At 38.9% G+C, this 15,270-nt stretch overlaps 1 long non-coding RNA gene across 1 annotated transcript in view; it reads right to left on the reverse strand.

Moving 5' to 3' along the window:
* LOC123644661 overlaps positions 1 to 15,270 on the reverse strand; it is a 142,970-nt gene that overhangs the window by 2,145 nt on the left and 125,555 nt on the right. Inside the window, exon 3 of the long non-coding RNA XR_006737204.1 lies at positions 1,518 to 1,656. This is a non-coding gene — a long non-coding RNA (uncharacterized LOC123644661). The remainder of the gene's footprint in view (positions 1 to 1,517; positions 1,657 to 15,270) is intronic.

Raw genomic sequence — 15,270 nt, forward strand, 5'->3', positions numbered from 1 at the left:
AAAAATGAAAAAGATAAGCCTCAAAACTATTAACTAACAAAACAGTATGTTTAGTGTTGTTACATTTTACTTTAAAAATAATCTAGGTATGTGTCTGTTAATGCAAGAAAATAGTCTAAAATAATACACATTGTACTCTCAGAAAAGGAGTGGGATTAGGGATTGAGGGATGAGGATAACTTTCATTTTTACCTCATATAATTCTGTACTGCTCATTTGTTATAATCAGCAGGTGTCAAGTTTGTAAGGAAATATTTTTAACAGTAAAGTACATTAGATCTCTATTTGGTAGGATATTTAAGGACCAAGCAGTTAAAAATAATATTTATGACTGTATATCTTCTATAATCTGATGTTTTACATTCATCTTACATCCAGGAAATGCATTACTAACTTTTATAATTTTCCAGATTTGCTCCCACACACTTAAAGACCTTCCTGCCTATAAAAGGCAGTTGCCTTGTAACATAGGCCAACTATTGAAAACACATAAAATGATTGACAATATGACTAGAGGGTTCAAAGGAGGGAAAAAATATCTTGGAGAAACCTGGCTTGAGTGGACTCTCGTTTACTCACTTCATGGAAAAGGCTGGAGGACATACAGCATGGAAAGGGACCATATTTTTTAGACACTGCATCATTTGGAAGAAATACCCAAACCCTATGTGCAGAGAACATGCAGAGTCACTCTTCTATCTTGTACCCTAATGTGTGTTTCTTTTCCGCCTAAAATCAGAGTGATACTTTAGAAAACTTAATAAAAGGTTTCACATCAGTGCCTTTTAGTACTGATGTCAAAATCAAAACGAATACTATCATCCACTGAAAACACACTCTTGTAGGGTAGTATACAAAGTCCCATATTTACTAAAGCATGAGGGTAAAGCTATTGTCAAGGAAACAAGGAAATTCACCATGGTTAATATTATATTCCCACTCATACATGACTATAATATTCATTTCTCTACTGTTTCTCAAAGATTCATGAAGTTCTAACTTCTATGGCCATGTTTATTCACCCAATTATATAGTGAAACCTGCATTTGGAAGGCTAGTGTCATTTTACTATAGTTTCCCTTGAAACAAAACCAAAAATATTTGTTTAAACTTATGCATTGAACAAAAATGACTGCAATTTTTAATTCAATTGATATCAGTGTTGGATTTGAACATTAAAATGATGAGAGTGATAGCTGTCCAGGTGAACAGAGAGTAAGAGAATCTTAGACTCAGAGAACATCACTATGTCCCTCTTCAAAGGATACTATGTCCCCTCAGAAGGATACAAAACTCAGTTCTTGGATCACTGAGAAGACAACATTCCCAGTCCTTCTAATCACACACCTGCTCCCAACGACCACTTAGCATCACTGAGGTCTGTCTTGTTTGGTTTCTCCTTTCCCCCAAAACCAAATGACCATGTCTGTCTCAGGATGACACATGATTCTAATAGCATTCCTGTAGACCTGCCTTGGTTCCTAGCCTGGTATGCTCTCCAAACTACGTGCACTTACCTCTTTTATGACATACCAAGTATCCAGGAGCATAATGATTATTAAGGTTTAGGATGTTAAACTAAATTGGACTACTGGAGGAAATGCCAGCTCTGCCACTTGTGTGTCCTTCAGCGTGTTACTTGACCTCCTTCCTTTTCTGTAAAACAAGAATAATGACAGTGCTTACTATAGGGTCACTGTGATCACTAAACGGGCTAGTATGTGGTCTGGCACATAGAAAGTACAAAAAAAATGTTAGCTCTAACTGCTAGCATTTCTCTTTATCTATCTGCACATGCACACCCGTGTGTTGACCAGATGTACTCAGCAAAACAGTTTACACAAATTCCTGGCAGGCCAGCATACTACTTGCAGGGTTCCCCAGGCAAGCATGCCACATCGAAGAAAACCCTCTCAACAAGCAGGTGAATGAGGGAAGTTCTACCCTGAGTCCCAGCTCTGCCTACCCCTCTATCATCCATTTCACTCTCTTAGGATCCAGATGAAAAGGACACAAGTTCCATGTGTCCATGCCACTTTTTATATACCTCCCATCTAAAACCAAGTCCTCTGTACTTCTAATTGTATGCACGTCTCCTTTGCTAGATTGCAAACTTAAAGGAGGGAGCAAGTTTCCTTCTTCTTTGTATTTATTTAGTGATTTGCCTTGCAATACATCTGGAAAAGAATTAATGCTAAATAAAGAATGAAAGAATGAATGGTAGCAATATTTGTAAGCAAGTCAATTGGACCAATCTAAAGTGAAAGGGCATTTGCCTTGCTATTTCCCAACTCTTTATGGGAGCCTTGGTTCCCACCTGTACACTATGTTCTTCCCCCTGTTAGCAATGCTCTCTAGTGTACCTCAGCTTTTCTCCATCCCATGCTTTGGACTCCTTTTCCCCATGTCTCCGTATCAGAATCCTACTTTCTCTTTCTGCCAAGTGGCAATCAAGTGTGAATACATTAATTAATCAGGTTAGTAGCCCTTAAGACAAGGTGCTAATAAATCAATATAACAGAAAGCTAACAACCTTAATCCAGGGAAAACTCTTGTCTGCAAAGAATCTAATGTAGGTCACTATAATGGGGCAATGTCAAGATCTATATCAGGCAGGTGAGAGAAAGACATCTATATGATCATTCTTTCTCCCTGGAATCCTGATGGTCCCTTTAAGTGACTTCAGAGAAATGCTGTTGTACACATAAGATTGTAATAAGTCTGGTCAGTGGGTTACTGCTATACTAATTCTATCTTCTCTCTTTGATTCTTCCAGAGCCACTCTTGAAAGAATCAAAGTCCATCCAGGAGGCATTGTGAGAACAGCCACTGCATTGTTTGCAGAATGGTTTCAGAGAAACTAGAGATAGCAGAAAGTTATCTAGTTCCTCTTCAGAGGCTAGCAGCAGCCCTTGTTCCAAATACAATCAGATGTTTGATTTCTTTGGATGACCACATGTAACCCCTATAGATAGCCAATGAGTAAACATAATCAAAGGCTGGTACTCTCCCTCTCAGTTGAAACTTTCTGCTAAATGAATCATAATAGCTCTATGTGAAAGCGAGGGGAAAACCCACGAATGACTAGTTAAGAAATTTTCAAGTATAACTGAGGAAGTAATTGGAAAAAAATGAAGCAGAAAGCCTAGCAAATCAATTGCTTTTCAGGTAGCACCTACTATGTGCCCAAAATTGCCCAAGAGTTCCCTGGATTGGAGCATGTGTTACACTGCATTGATTGCCTTTATTGGATCAGAGCATAAACCCCTAGGAAGAAAATCTCACATGGCATAACAGCAACAGTGGATTTGGTAGATCAGACTACCTAAGTTTGAGTATGGCTTCTGCCACTTATACCTCTATGATCTTGGGTTGGTTATTCCATCTATGTGGATTTCATTTCCATTTTTGCAAAATGAAGATGAGGATACCATCTACCCTGTAAGATTATTGTTGTTATTGCTTATATTAAATCGCCCATCTAAAACTCTCCACACAGGACAAGGCACATATTAGCATTCAATAATTATCAACTGCTACTGCTGATCATTGCTGCCCTCCAAGTACAGTGCCCAGTGCATAGAACATTCTCAAGATAGACAAAATTTAATAAATAACTCCCAAGTGTTGTCCCATGGAACAGCTACTTTGATGTATAAATTAAATGCCCTGGAACAATTGTTATAGTCATATCATCCTACCCCTGGTTACCTTATCAAACAATTCTATTTTTATTCATTTAGTAGCATTTTATGAAATATTTGTGGCAGCTATATAGGGATAACAGAAACTTAAAGTATGTCAGGGGAATTATTTCTTTGTTCAACAAACACTTCTGAAGCAGATACAGTTTTCAAAGCACTATGAAAACACCAAGAAAATTATACAAAGATAAAATCCCTGGATAATTTTTATTAAAAATAACAACTTACATTTATTACTCACCACACAATAGGCATTTTATTAGGCTCTTTATATGTACTATCTCATTTCACTGTGACAAAAAACAGCAAGGTAATTGTTATGTCCATTTTAAAGAGAAGAAAACTGAGACTGAAAAAAACTCAGTAGCTTGCCTAACGTTTTCCAGCTAGAATTTTCAAGAGCTGAAACCCCCTCTCTATTTGCAAAGCCTCTATTCTTTCCACAGTCTTACTATGCCTCTTTCAACAACTCACTGTAATGTCAGGTAGAATGAAATAAGCTCTCTATTGGAGGTACAAATAAATTATTGCAGAACTCGGGGGGAGAACAGTGAATGTGGATGGTGAAGGATTTGGAAAGGCTTTGTTCAGGGCATTTAAACTGAACTGTGTATGATAAGTGGAATTACAGAGGGGAAAGAGCAGGAGGAAGAAGGGGACTTCAGGAAGGAAAACATAGTATTGAAGACAGTGTCACCTTGCAGAGGAAAGCAGCTGTGCGCTGAGACAGAGAAAATAGGCTGCATGTAGGGACAAAAGTTCAGGTAGGGGTAGAATTTCCAGAGTGTTGAATAAAATCGCTCTTTAAAGTATGGGCACAATTTCCCTATATCTTTGCAAACCTTCTTGAATACCTGAAGCAAAGATAAGCTTAAGCCCTACCTTGATGTTGAAAAAAAATCAAAATTTCTATCTGAGCAGGTCAGACTTAATGATGTTTGTCCATAGCGCGCGCACACACACACACGCACACACACACACATGACAATGAGTAGCTGATGTATAGACAATGACATATCTTCACCCAGTTTCTCCTATAAGGCAAATTACCCCGAAATCATTCTTAATCCTACAAATAGCCAATCAGCAAATGTTTATGGTGAAGTCAGAGGGAGAGGGGTGGGAGAGGGAGAGGGAAGGGGAGGGGGAGCTATATTAGTGGCTCAAAAGCAGGTGTTTTAAGAGAAAGATAGAGTTTAGAAAATGGCAAGCCTGGGCATCAATACCCAGCGTGGAGCAGGGAAGTTCATAGACCTGCAGACCTTAAAGATGGGCCATTTTCCCCAGGTTTGCATATGAAAGGTTTAGGAAGCCCTAAACCTGTACTGAACCCAAAGCTCTTGTTGCCCTACACTCTCCAACCACTTCATCATTTAATTGTTCTAAAAGCAGTGGCTGCTGCCTCTAGAATACATCCCGTTTGCCTCTAAAAGGAAGGCTTTTTTTGGCTACAGCAAAAGGAAAGTGGGAAGATAAAACAAACTTTAATTCATCTGTTCTTACTCATAGGCTTCCCATCAAGGATGGGTTTTATCCTTATTTAGAATCAATACTAAGTAAAGAAAGCATAAATATACCAATGAAAAACGCTCTCTGTGGAGGCCTCGGCGGCCACAGTAAATTGCCTGAGGTTAGAGACACCATGCATTTTCCCTAGGTCTTATTCTGAAACCCTCAAGTGTTAAACTCAATCATTTCCTGGGACCCTTGATATAATAGCATCTATGATCCGTTAATAGGGTTTCTTTTTTTATTCTGTTTTGTTTTGCTTTTAGTTCTGGGACAGAGGTAAATCCCTAACAGACCAGTGGAGTTTTTGCACCCTAATTGCTGTGTGACTATTTCTCCCCAAGAGATGATGGGAGCTATATTTGAGTATTACTATTAATATGCTTGGGAACATAAGAGGATCTGGGTGAAACTGGGGGATTTCCCCTGGGTTTCCCCCCAAAGGTTAGACTGGATTCCAGGGACTCAAACGTCAGAGTGCCCCTAGGGTCTCTGTATGTCACCATGAGCAGTGGCATAGACTCTGAATCAGGTGACCTTAATTCCCTTATTGTTCCTCACGCTAACTAGTACTCAAACAGAAGGGAAAGTCGGAAGAGGTGAATTGACACGTCCCTTTAGCATCTCTCTAGTGCTAGTATACTCCATTTCTTTGGGTTACTCTAGGCCAACACAAAACTGAACCACAAGATAAGGGCTCAGAGCTGACTAGTCTGAGAAAAGAGAAGGGAAATTGATAATGGGAATGCATTTGAAGGGCTTAAGGCCAGATTTGTTCTCTGGCTTTTAGGAGACCTGAATTATTTTGGCCAATGCAGTCTCTGGATCAATGAGTCTCAAGTTGTCTCACTTTGTTGAGGACAGTGGGGGCAATTTATTTTCATAGAAGGTAAAACCAGCACTGCCTTGAATGATGAGTCCAGGTGTTGGGTCACTTTCTGGTCACTTTTCTACTATATTATGCCACCTAGATTTTCTCCTTGAGACCTAAAAAGAAGGAGAACATTAAAATAAAAGGCAGATTACTTAGAAAACATTAAACTATTATTCCCAGCCTTTCTAGAGACTATTCCAGAAGAAGTTGCATATAAAAAATGCTTTGAAGTTGCCAAAAACATGAGAACCTAGAAAATTAGTGTCTTTCTTAAAGCTTCAAAATTAGCATTAAAAAATGCTAGGGAAGTCCTACTACAAAGATACCTGTATACATTTTCTTAAACTGACATTTTATAACTTATTGGACCAATGAATAAACATACACACACTGTACACAAACTACCAATTATCCTGTATCTGGTTTGTAGAGGTGTAGAAATGACCACTCCCACAGACCTATGGAAAGATCATTTTACCTGTACTGTGCAGTAACCATCTCATTCACCCTAGCATGTGCCCATTAGCAGCCCCTTTTCCTAATTACCTTCCTTCAGCACAGGCTTGATTTTTAGCACACTGTTGATGGCCTGATCTCAGTGTTTTCCTCATTATAGTCATTAATATCACACTTCTGTATACCCAAAATTACATGGCATAATACCTGCATGCTATGGATACAAAAATACTGGTAATTATTCAGTAACTGGTTTACACAAAGCTTTTTTGTCATTTTTCTGTGGGGACAAAAGCATTAAGTGAATGCCCAAGTTGGTCATTTATACATGGGCACCATTGGCTTCTATCACCCATTGGTTTGCGGGATACTATGATACTATCCAATGATGCGTGCCCAACCTTTCATGTGTTAGTGAGTGAGAGGAGCGTAGCAAATCTAATCTTCCCTTGAATATGAATTCAGGGTAAAAGGAAGCCACAAGAATCCTCCCTCAAAGCCAGTACACACAAATCAAGGTCAGCAGTTAGAGGCCATGGTTATCTGCCCAGTGACCTATCTTTAACCTTTGGGGCTGGTTCAGTTCCAGATATGCCCTGGTGGGGAGGGTGGATGTTGGGGAGGAACAAGTCCAGACCAGAGTGGCCAGAGGGTCCATGTGGCCTGGAGTGGCTCCATGAGGTCAGCCCAGCTCCAGGCCATCCCTTGGCTGGAACCTCAAACAATAAAGTCATGGACAATAATAAGAAGCATATACAAATGGGCACAGGTGACAAGCCTCAGCCATCTGCATTTATTGATCAGCAGGAACAAAAACAATTTCTTTAAGACAATATAAGGTGCTTGGGATGGCGTAGGCACTCAACCCACTGAGTTATTCTTATCAGTGGGCTCTGAATAAAAGAGTTGAGACTACAGACTGAGGTACTGTATTCAAAGTCCTCCTGATCCCTCAATCTTATCGTGTATAAAATAAAAATTACATAGAATTATATACGGTATATGGCATGTAGAAAGTTCCTAGCTTATAGTAAGTATATGTGAAATTTTTTTAATGGGGCAGTGTGACAACCCCACCATTTTGTCATTATTAGCTGGATTTTCTTTGAAGTTGATAACCTACAAACTACCTCAACATGTCTTTCTTGCCTTATTCCACTCTTCCCTTCTCTTTCCCACCCCTCTTCTCTTCTCATTCCTCCCTCCTATTTTTTCACTCTCTCTCTCTGACTTCTTTTTTACCAGGTTTACCATAGTCTTTCAAATCCCTACTCCTCTCCTATAGGAGGGAGAGGGAAGTGGGGAGAGAGAACAATGCCCCTGCTGGAAAAGGGGGTGCAGGTTCTCCTCCTGGATATGCTGGTTAGAAGTGGCCCCTGGAGTGAAGAAAGGTGACAACCTCTGGTGATAGGAGCTGCCACACATCTCACGATCTGAGGAACAATGGAGTACTGGTCATATTTTTGTAGCTACCATGAAATTGCAAGGATCTCTTCTCCAATCAATCTCTTTTCCAACTCACGTGCAGTTCCCTAAGATGACTCAGTTCTTAGTTTAACTGCCTTTGATTGTGATGAGGGTAACACAAACCCATAACACCAACATATCCATCAGGCTACTGGCTAAAACATACTAGCTCTTTTTTGTATAACCAGAAATTATTTACTTAATAAATATCTCCTAGAAATCAAATATCACTCAGCTACTAATTTGAAATTAAAAAAAAAAAGCAGATTCAGTTATTTAGCAGAAGTATTTAATGGCTGCATGACAACATATACACATGCAAACATTTTTTTAATTAACATTAGGAATTTTTAAATAATCTTTTAAAATGAAATATAAAACATATACAGAAAAATACAAAAATGACAGGCATACAGCTTGATGGATTTCTACAAAGGGATAACACCCATATAACCATCACCCTGACCAAGAAATAGAATGTTCCTAACATCCCAGAGCACCTTCTTCACCCTCTCTTCCAGCTGCAGCCCCTCCCAGGTTAGCGCTATCTATGGTTCTAACATCATAGCCTGGCTAGCCTGTTTTTGAACTTTACTTAAATGAAATTAATTAGTCTCTAATCTCATGTGTTGGGCTTCTTCTGTTCAACATATGATGGTAAGATTCATTCATGCTGCTGCATGTAGCAAAAGTTCATTTGTTTTCATTGATGGAGATTAGTTCTCATCAGCCTATTTCAATTAGCTTTATATCTCAAACCTAGCACGCTTCTGAGTGATTAAAAGCAGAAGCTATGTATGTATTAGAGGCAAGATCAGCAATTTGCTTCACTTTTAAACAGCACTATTTATTCTTCCTTAAACAGTCTTCTACTCGGCAGTAGCCCTAGCCCAGCCATGAAAATGGACTTTCAAATTATGTATTTCTTGCCTCTGTTTAGCGAGCTCTGCCCGACCGTCATCCGATACCTCCCTCACTTCCTCCACCACCGCTGTTACTTCCTCAACCTTCCCGAAAGTACTAACATCAGAGAGTTTGAAGAGTAATACTTTTCTTCCCTTATCAATATGGAAAAATAACAATATGGGCAGAGAATGTTAGACAATTTTTCAGCTCCAGCTTAGGTGGGTCCTCTCACTGAAGGTTCATTATTTTATTTGAAGTTCCATGAATATTCACACAATTGGATATCAGAACAAACATTTGTTCCCACATTAAAAAAAAAAAACATTTAGGGTTTATCTGGACTGATGCTTTTTTCTACCACCCGATGTAGATGGAGATAAAAGAAATTTGACTATAGTGAACTAAAGTGAGGGCTAATATTACATCAAAACAAGTGAATGCTGAGAAATGATGTATTTGGTTTAACTCAGCCATGGAAAAAAACCCTGGAATATGGAAGAAAGTCGGACACGCTAAAAATGGAAGAAAGGAAGCATACCAGGCAATGCACTTGCTCCACCAATGTCTTTCCTGCCCATCCCAAAGGGGCAGAAATAGAAATATTCTGGAATTTAGCACCACTGATACTTAAGCTCAATTTCCAGCAAGGTCAAGACTAATAGCGAGTTATTTGTTTTACTAACTTAGGTTGCAAGCGCCTTGGGCGGATCCTGTGCCTTCTTCTATATCTCGCTCAGCGCCAAGAACACTGTTAGCCATCAACAAAACCATAATAGACCTAGAGCCTTCGCCAAAGGCCAATGAAAACACACACGCTGAGCTAATGGAGACATTTACAGGCAAAGGATTCCAGTTTCCTTTCTTAAAATGCCACCAAGGCAGCCTAGCTAATTAGGTCGTCTTAGTAAGTGACACTGACTGACTAGAATGGTCCATCTGCCTTTGTGTGTGCACCACACCTGTTTTTTTATTTGTTTAGTTTTATTTTTGTTTTTCTAGCTATAAGTTAAAGAAGTTGTTTTGAAAATTTCAAAAGGCTCTGAGATCTAGCTTGTGAGTTTGCAGTCATTTCAGGAAAATGGGAATACAATATTTAACACTGCAAAGAGTAAATTTATTCATTTGGAGCTGTTTAGTTATTCCTCTCATACCCCTATTTACCTTCCCTTTGGCAAAATCTAGAAAAGAAATTTTGTCCAAGGCCACCCTGAAATGCAATGACAATTCCAGGGATAAAATTCAGACATTTCTTGCAGCCATGTCTCTGACTCAGCCTAGAGGAAGTCATAATTTTCCCAGTATTCTCAATATAAGTGTACTTGTGATGGTCTAACTCAACCTTTCTTTCTGTTTCTGAAAATAACCCAAATTGATGGTGATTGGCATTGCAAATATGGGACACAAGTAACACAGACTCAAAGACTAATAGGTCTCTATGATAAGACTGACTTTGACTTCAACCAAGTCTCAACCTAGAGAAAGACCACAGAAGATGAATGTTAATCACTGGAAAGTGCAAGAAAAATTAACGGAGCTTCTTCTATAAGTCCTCAGCACACAAATGCTTCTGTGTCTCTCATATTCTCTTATTCTCTTCCTCTAAAATACTAATAGAAAAGAAAAAACTATAAGTCATGGGCTTTATCCCCCATAAATAAATAAATAAATAACTTTGGAGGAGCCAAAACATGTCAGCATAGAAGCCAAAACATACCAACCAAAACATACCAAAAAATTATAATGCAGTATGGTAGAACAGAGAGAATGGACCTTGGAAATAGATATATTTGATTGCTAATTCTAGTTTCATTTGTTATTAGTTTTGTAGTTTTCTAAACTTCTCTCAGCTTCATTTCCTTATCTATAGGCTTAGGACTAATAATTACACATATTTAGAGATTTTTCGATTGCAAATATCCAAAACTTAACCCAAACTTGCTCAAGCAAAACAAATACTTAAATAAACGTGAAAGAAATATATTAACTATGTACCTGAAAAAACTAGGCTCTTCTAGCTTCTAGCATACCTGGATTTAGGTACTCAATATTGTCAAGATGTGATATTTTCCATAAGTCTGCTATCTTCTGAAAGGGCTTAAATTTGAAGCATGTTTTCCCATGATAGTGGCTCCCAGAACTCAAGGATAATATCCTCACAGCCCCTAGTCTAATAGAATAAAGACTTCTCTTTACCAAAAGTTCCATTTGGGAATTGAACCTCATTTACTCTGATCAGTGCTATGCTCATACCTGGAGGCAGCACTAGAAGGAATTACATGCTATTGCCTGGATAAAGGTAAATGGCTTCAGGAAAGGCAAAAGCAATTAATGCCCCCTACAATAACACATATCCCAAGGTTGCTGGAAACAAACAAACAAACAAACAAACAAAACTTATCCCAGTGCTTATAATTTTCATTAAGATAAATCACAAATAAAAGTAATTCTTATTGCTGGACAAATCCTTGACATCCAGGAGATATTTGCCAGTATTGACTCCAGTAGAGCACACATTACATGCACTAGTGGAACCTCCGTGATTTATACAATGTTCTGTCAAAATGATTAGGTAAGGGTGGAAAATGGTGAGATTTAAGCTGGATTGAAAGGAAGCAGAAGATTTAGCTAGGCAAAGAGGACAGAGAGATCATTCTAAGGGGACGAAATAAAACAAGTGGATGACTATAATTTTTTCACCTAAGAGAGAGTGTTGTCAGTAAGATGAACATTCTAACCAATAGAAAATGACATATGATGAAATAGATTTTGTAAACATTAATAGGAAGATCTTGCATACCTCCAGCAAAAATAACATTTACGAAAGTAAGTTGTTTAAAATGTCATGAGTGAGGAAAGATTTTTAAAGAGCTCATTCAACATAGCTCTTTGAAAAGGTATTCCTTTTTAAGCTGGTCTACTTTCAGTAGAGTGGCCTGTGTACAAACATAAATTTGACAAATTAAGTTTAGAGCTCTTCATTATAAGATACAATCAGCTCACTCTAATAAAAATGATGACTTGTTGCTTTAAGCATGTTAATAAAAGCCTGGCCACAACTGAGAAACAAAAAGTAGTTTAGAACAAGAAAATTGCATTAATATACATGATGTGGGTTCTAATGGGGGCCAAAATGAAAACTATTTCCTGGATTTCAGATAGAGGCCTGTCCAACAACAACCTTATTTTGAGCATTTTAAAGGTGGACTTCAAATAAATTATGAAAAGCAAGACAGAAACATTTAACCAAACGTGAAAAGAGCCTTTTCAAAAACATTAGGACTGCCAACCATAAATAATTTTTGCAAGCAATACTAAGCCAGACTTACCATCCTTCCGGTAATGTACCTACATCAGGCACTGAGAATCTTTATTTCTGGCTATGATGAATTCAGATGAATTACCGTATTCTCGAAAAGATGTCTGCAGAAGGCGCTACTGGCTGCCAAAAGCAGTGTTCTCTCAAAATAGAAACCCCTTCTCAGTTCAACTTAACATGTCTGCTATGATCATCTCAGGGAATTTACCAGTCTTTATTTCATGTAAATGGAGTGTTTCCAAGGTTTGAGGAAATTCACTCCATATTTTGGGAAATGAACATATGACATTTTTTACATGTTGTTTTAATAGAAGAAGCAATAGATCTTTCTACAAGGCACTCTGAGCAGCTGATTAAAAACTGTCGTATGTTCACAACAAAGTAAAAACAAAGGATTAAAAATAAATGACTATATTAGTAAATTCAAATCTTGAGAAAAAATGAAGTATTTTAAGGCCATGATGTCAAAACATTCAGTTCTAAAACAAAAAATTCAATGATTCACCCCATTGTTCATTAGTATAAAGTTGTCTCTAAATATGAACACACTGGGGAGTTTACATAGCAAGTATTCATTTGGATGCTATGGTGCCTATTGCTTTGGGTGCTGTGCCTTTGGGTTTGTGGTTTTAAGGGACCCTTCTGAAACCTTTCCCCAACCAAGTGCTCTGAATTCAAAACAGAGTTAATGACATGCCTAAACAGAGAGATTTGAGTTTAAGAGGAATGTGAACAGCTTTCTGGGTGATTAGTTGTAGAAGTCAGCCCTGGGATTAGGCTCATAGGACAGACACCTAACTTCATCTCCAGAAAACAAGAGAGGCTTTTTTGAACAGAGGACATGTGAGCCTGACATAAAAGAAAAGGAGAAAGAGCTATTCAAGTACATAAGGTCTTGAGTGACACTGGCAGATGCAAATGACCAGCAACCTGTGGGAGTATGGCTCTTTTGGGGAACTGGTAAGTGCCTAGAAGAGTGAAAGAACAGAGTGCATAGTGGTGAAGTGCAGGGAGAGGAGGTTAGAAATGGCAACATGGACAAGATCATGCAAAATCTTGTAGGCCATGATCGGGATCTGAACCTTTATTCTAAGAGCAATGGAGAGCCATCTAAATCTTCAGAAAATGCTATATATGAGACATATCCAGATTCTGACCATGTTTTTTAAATACCTTTACCCCCATCATGGTCAAAGCGACTATCAGCTTCTGCCTGGAATATTGCAATAGCCTCCTAACTGGCTTTCCTACCTTCCTTAGTTCCTCTCAGGCTCTTCTCCTGGTCCTCCCTACACCTTGGTTCTACTCTATTGTTTCCCATAGCACTTACCATCTGACATATTCTATATTGACTCAGAAGTTTTTCATCTGTCTTCTCCAACAGAAGGGCAAGAATGAACTGGTTTTCTTCACTGCTATATTATTTGCTTTTAGAAGAGTGTCTGGCACAGCGTAGACGCTCAGTGAAGTTTTGGTCATTGAGGATTTGCTTGTTCTTCCTCTATTCAAAACCCTCCCATGGCTTACATCTCACTTGGATGAAATTTCAGAATCCTTAGTATGGCTCCCAGGGCCTTGTAGCATCTTCCAGCAACCTCTCTGCCCTCATTTTCCGCTGCTTTTCCTCTTGCTCCCTCTACTAGAGACACACTGGTCTATCCATTCCTTGGACATAGCAAGCTCACTCCACCCACAGGGCCTTTGTACTTCCTGTTCCTTCTGCCTGAAGCACTCTTGCTCCACACCATTTGGTTCTATACTTCCTTCAAATCTACTCAAATGTCTCCTGCCCAGAGAGGCCTTTCTCTACCATCCTCATATAATAGCATCCCTTTTCTGACACTCTAATTACTATTTTCCTCCTTTCTTGGCTTTGTTTTTGTTTTGTTTTCATAGTTCAGAAAAAAATACGGAAAAGTACTGCTAATTGTGTTGCACATTTATGTGTGTTACCTGTCTAACCCTACAAGAAGATCAACTCTATGAAGAGAGGAGTTTTGTTTGGGCCATGACTATTCCCTGGCATTTAGAATTATGTCTGTTATGCCTGATATGTGCTAAATACCTGTATCACTGAGGAGCCAGCTGGGCACCAGAAACCACATCAGTTATTTCAAGAGAGATAATTTAATATAAGGATGTGTTAACTGCTCCTAAAGTTGTTAACTCACTACCTGAAAGAATACAAAGAGAACTCTTCAAGTATCCCAGAAGTAGCAACTGTGGGAAGCAACTTCTACCTCTTGTGCTGGAGGAACAAGGAAAACATTGGAATCATTAAGTCTTAGAAAGCTAGAGGGGTTGAAACTCAGAATTTGAGGAAGGGGCTCTCCACAGCTGGCATCTCTGAACTCAGAGAAGTGGCCTGGTGGGATTGGGACCCAGGTCTTTGAAGAGGGACTGCCAGCAGGCTGGGGCTTTCAAGATGGCCAGTGATGAAACTGGCTCTGTTGGTATTAAGCATGGCACACTGGAGCCAGCTATAGCTGCAGGAAGGAACTACTGCTGCCGGGTAAAGCAGGATTGCTTGGGAGATACTACCGGGAACAGAAAGCAAAACAGAATCCCATGAGCACCTGGGAGGAAGGAGAATGTCTTTTCTTCATTTTCCAGACTTTCAGTCCCCCTCTCTTGCCCCATACCATGGAGCCCACTGGCCAAACCAAAATGTGGTTTGCACAGTCGTAGCCCCAGCCCCACAAAGCTGAGTTTAGAAGGGTGCGTTCGCAGCTAAGAGACAATATTTAATAATTTTCACAATACTCAATACATTTTTTTTGAAATAAGTTATGGAAATATTTTTGAGCTTCATCAAAAATCACTTAAATTGCTTGAAAACTAAACACACTGCTAAATAGGATAAAAAGCAATAAAAAACAAAATTATCCAAAGGGCATAGAGGCAACTGTGGCTGTCCAGATGTGAGGGTCAAGTAAAATAACCAATTTCTATCACAGGCGATGAATGGTATTTGGTTTCCTGGCAGCTGAGGCAAAAATGGAAACATGCCACGCATTAGAAATTAATTATGGTCGTTA

This window comes from Lemur catta, chromosome 9 (assembly GCF_020740605.2).
Source record: "Lemur catta isolate mLemCat1 chromosome 9, mLemCat1.pri, whole genome shotgun sequence".
Taxonomy (NCBI): Eukaryota; Metazoa; Chordata; class Mammalia; order Primates; family Lemuridae; genus Lemur; species Lemur catta.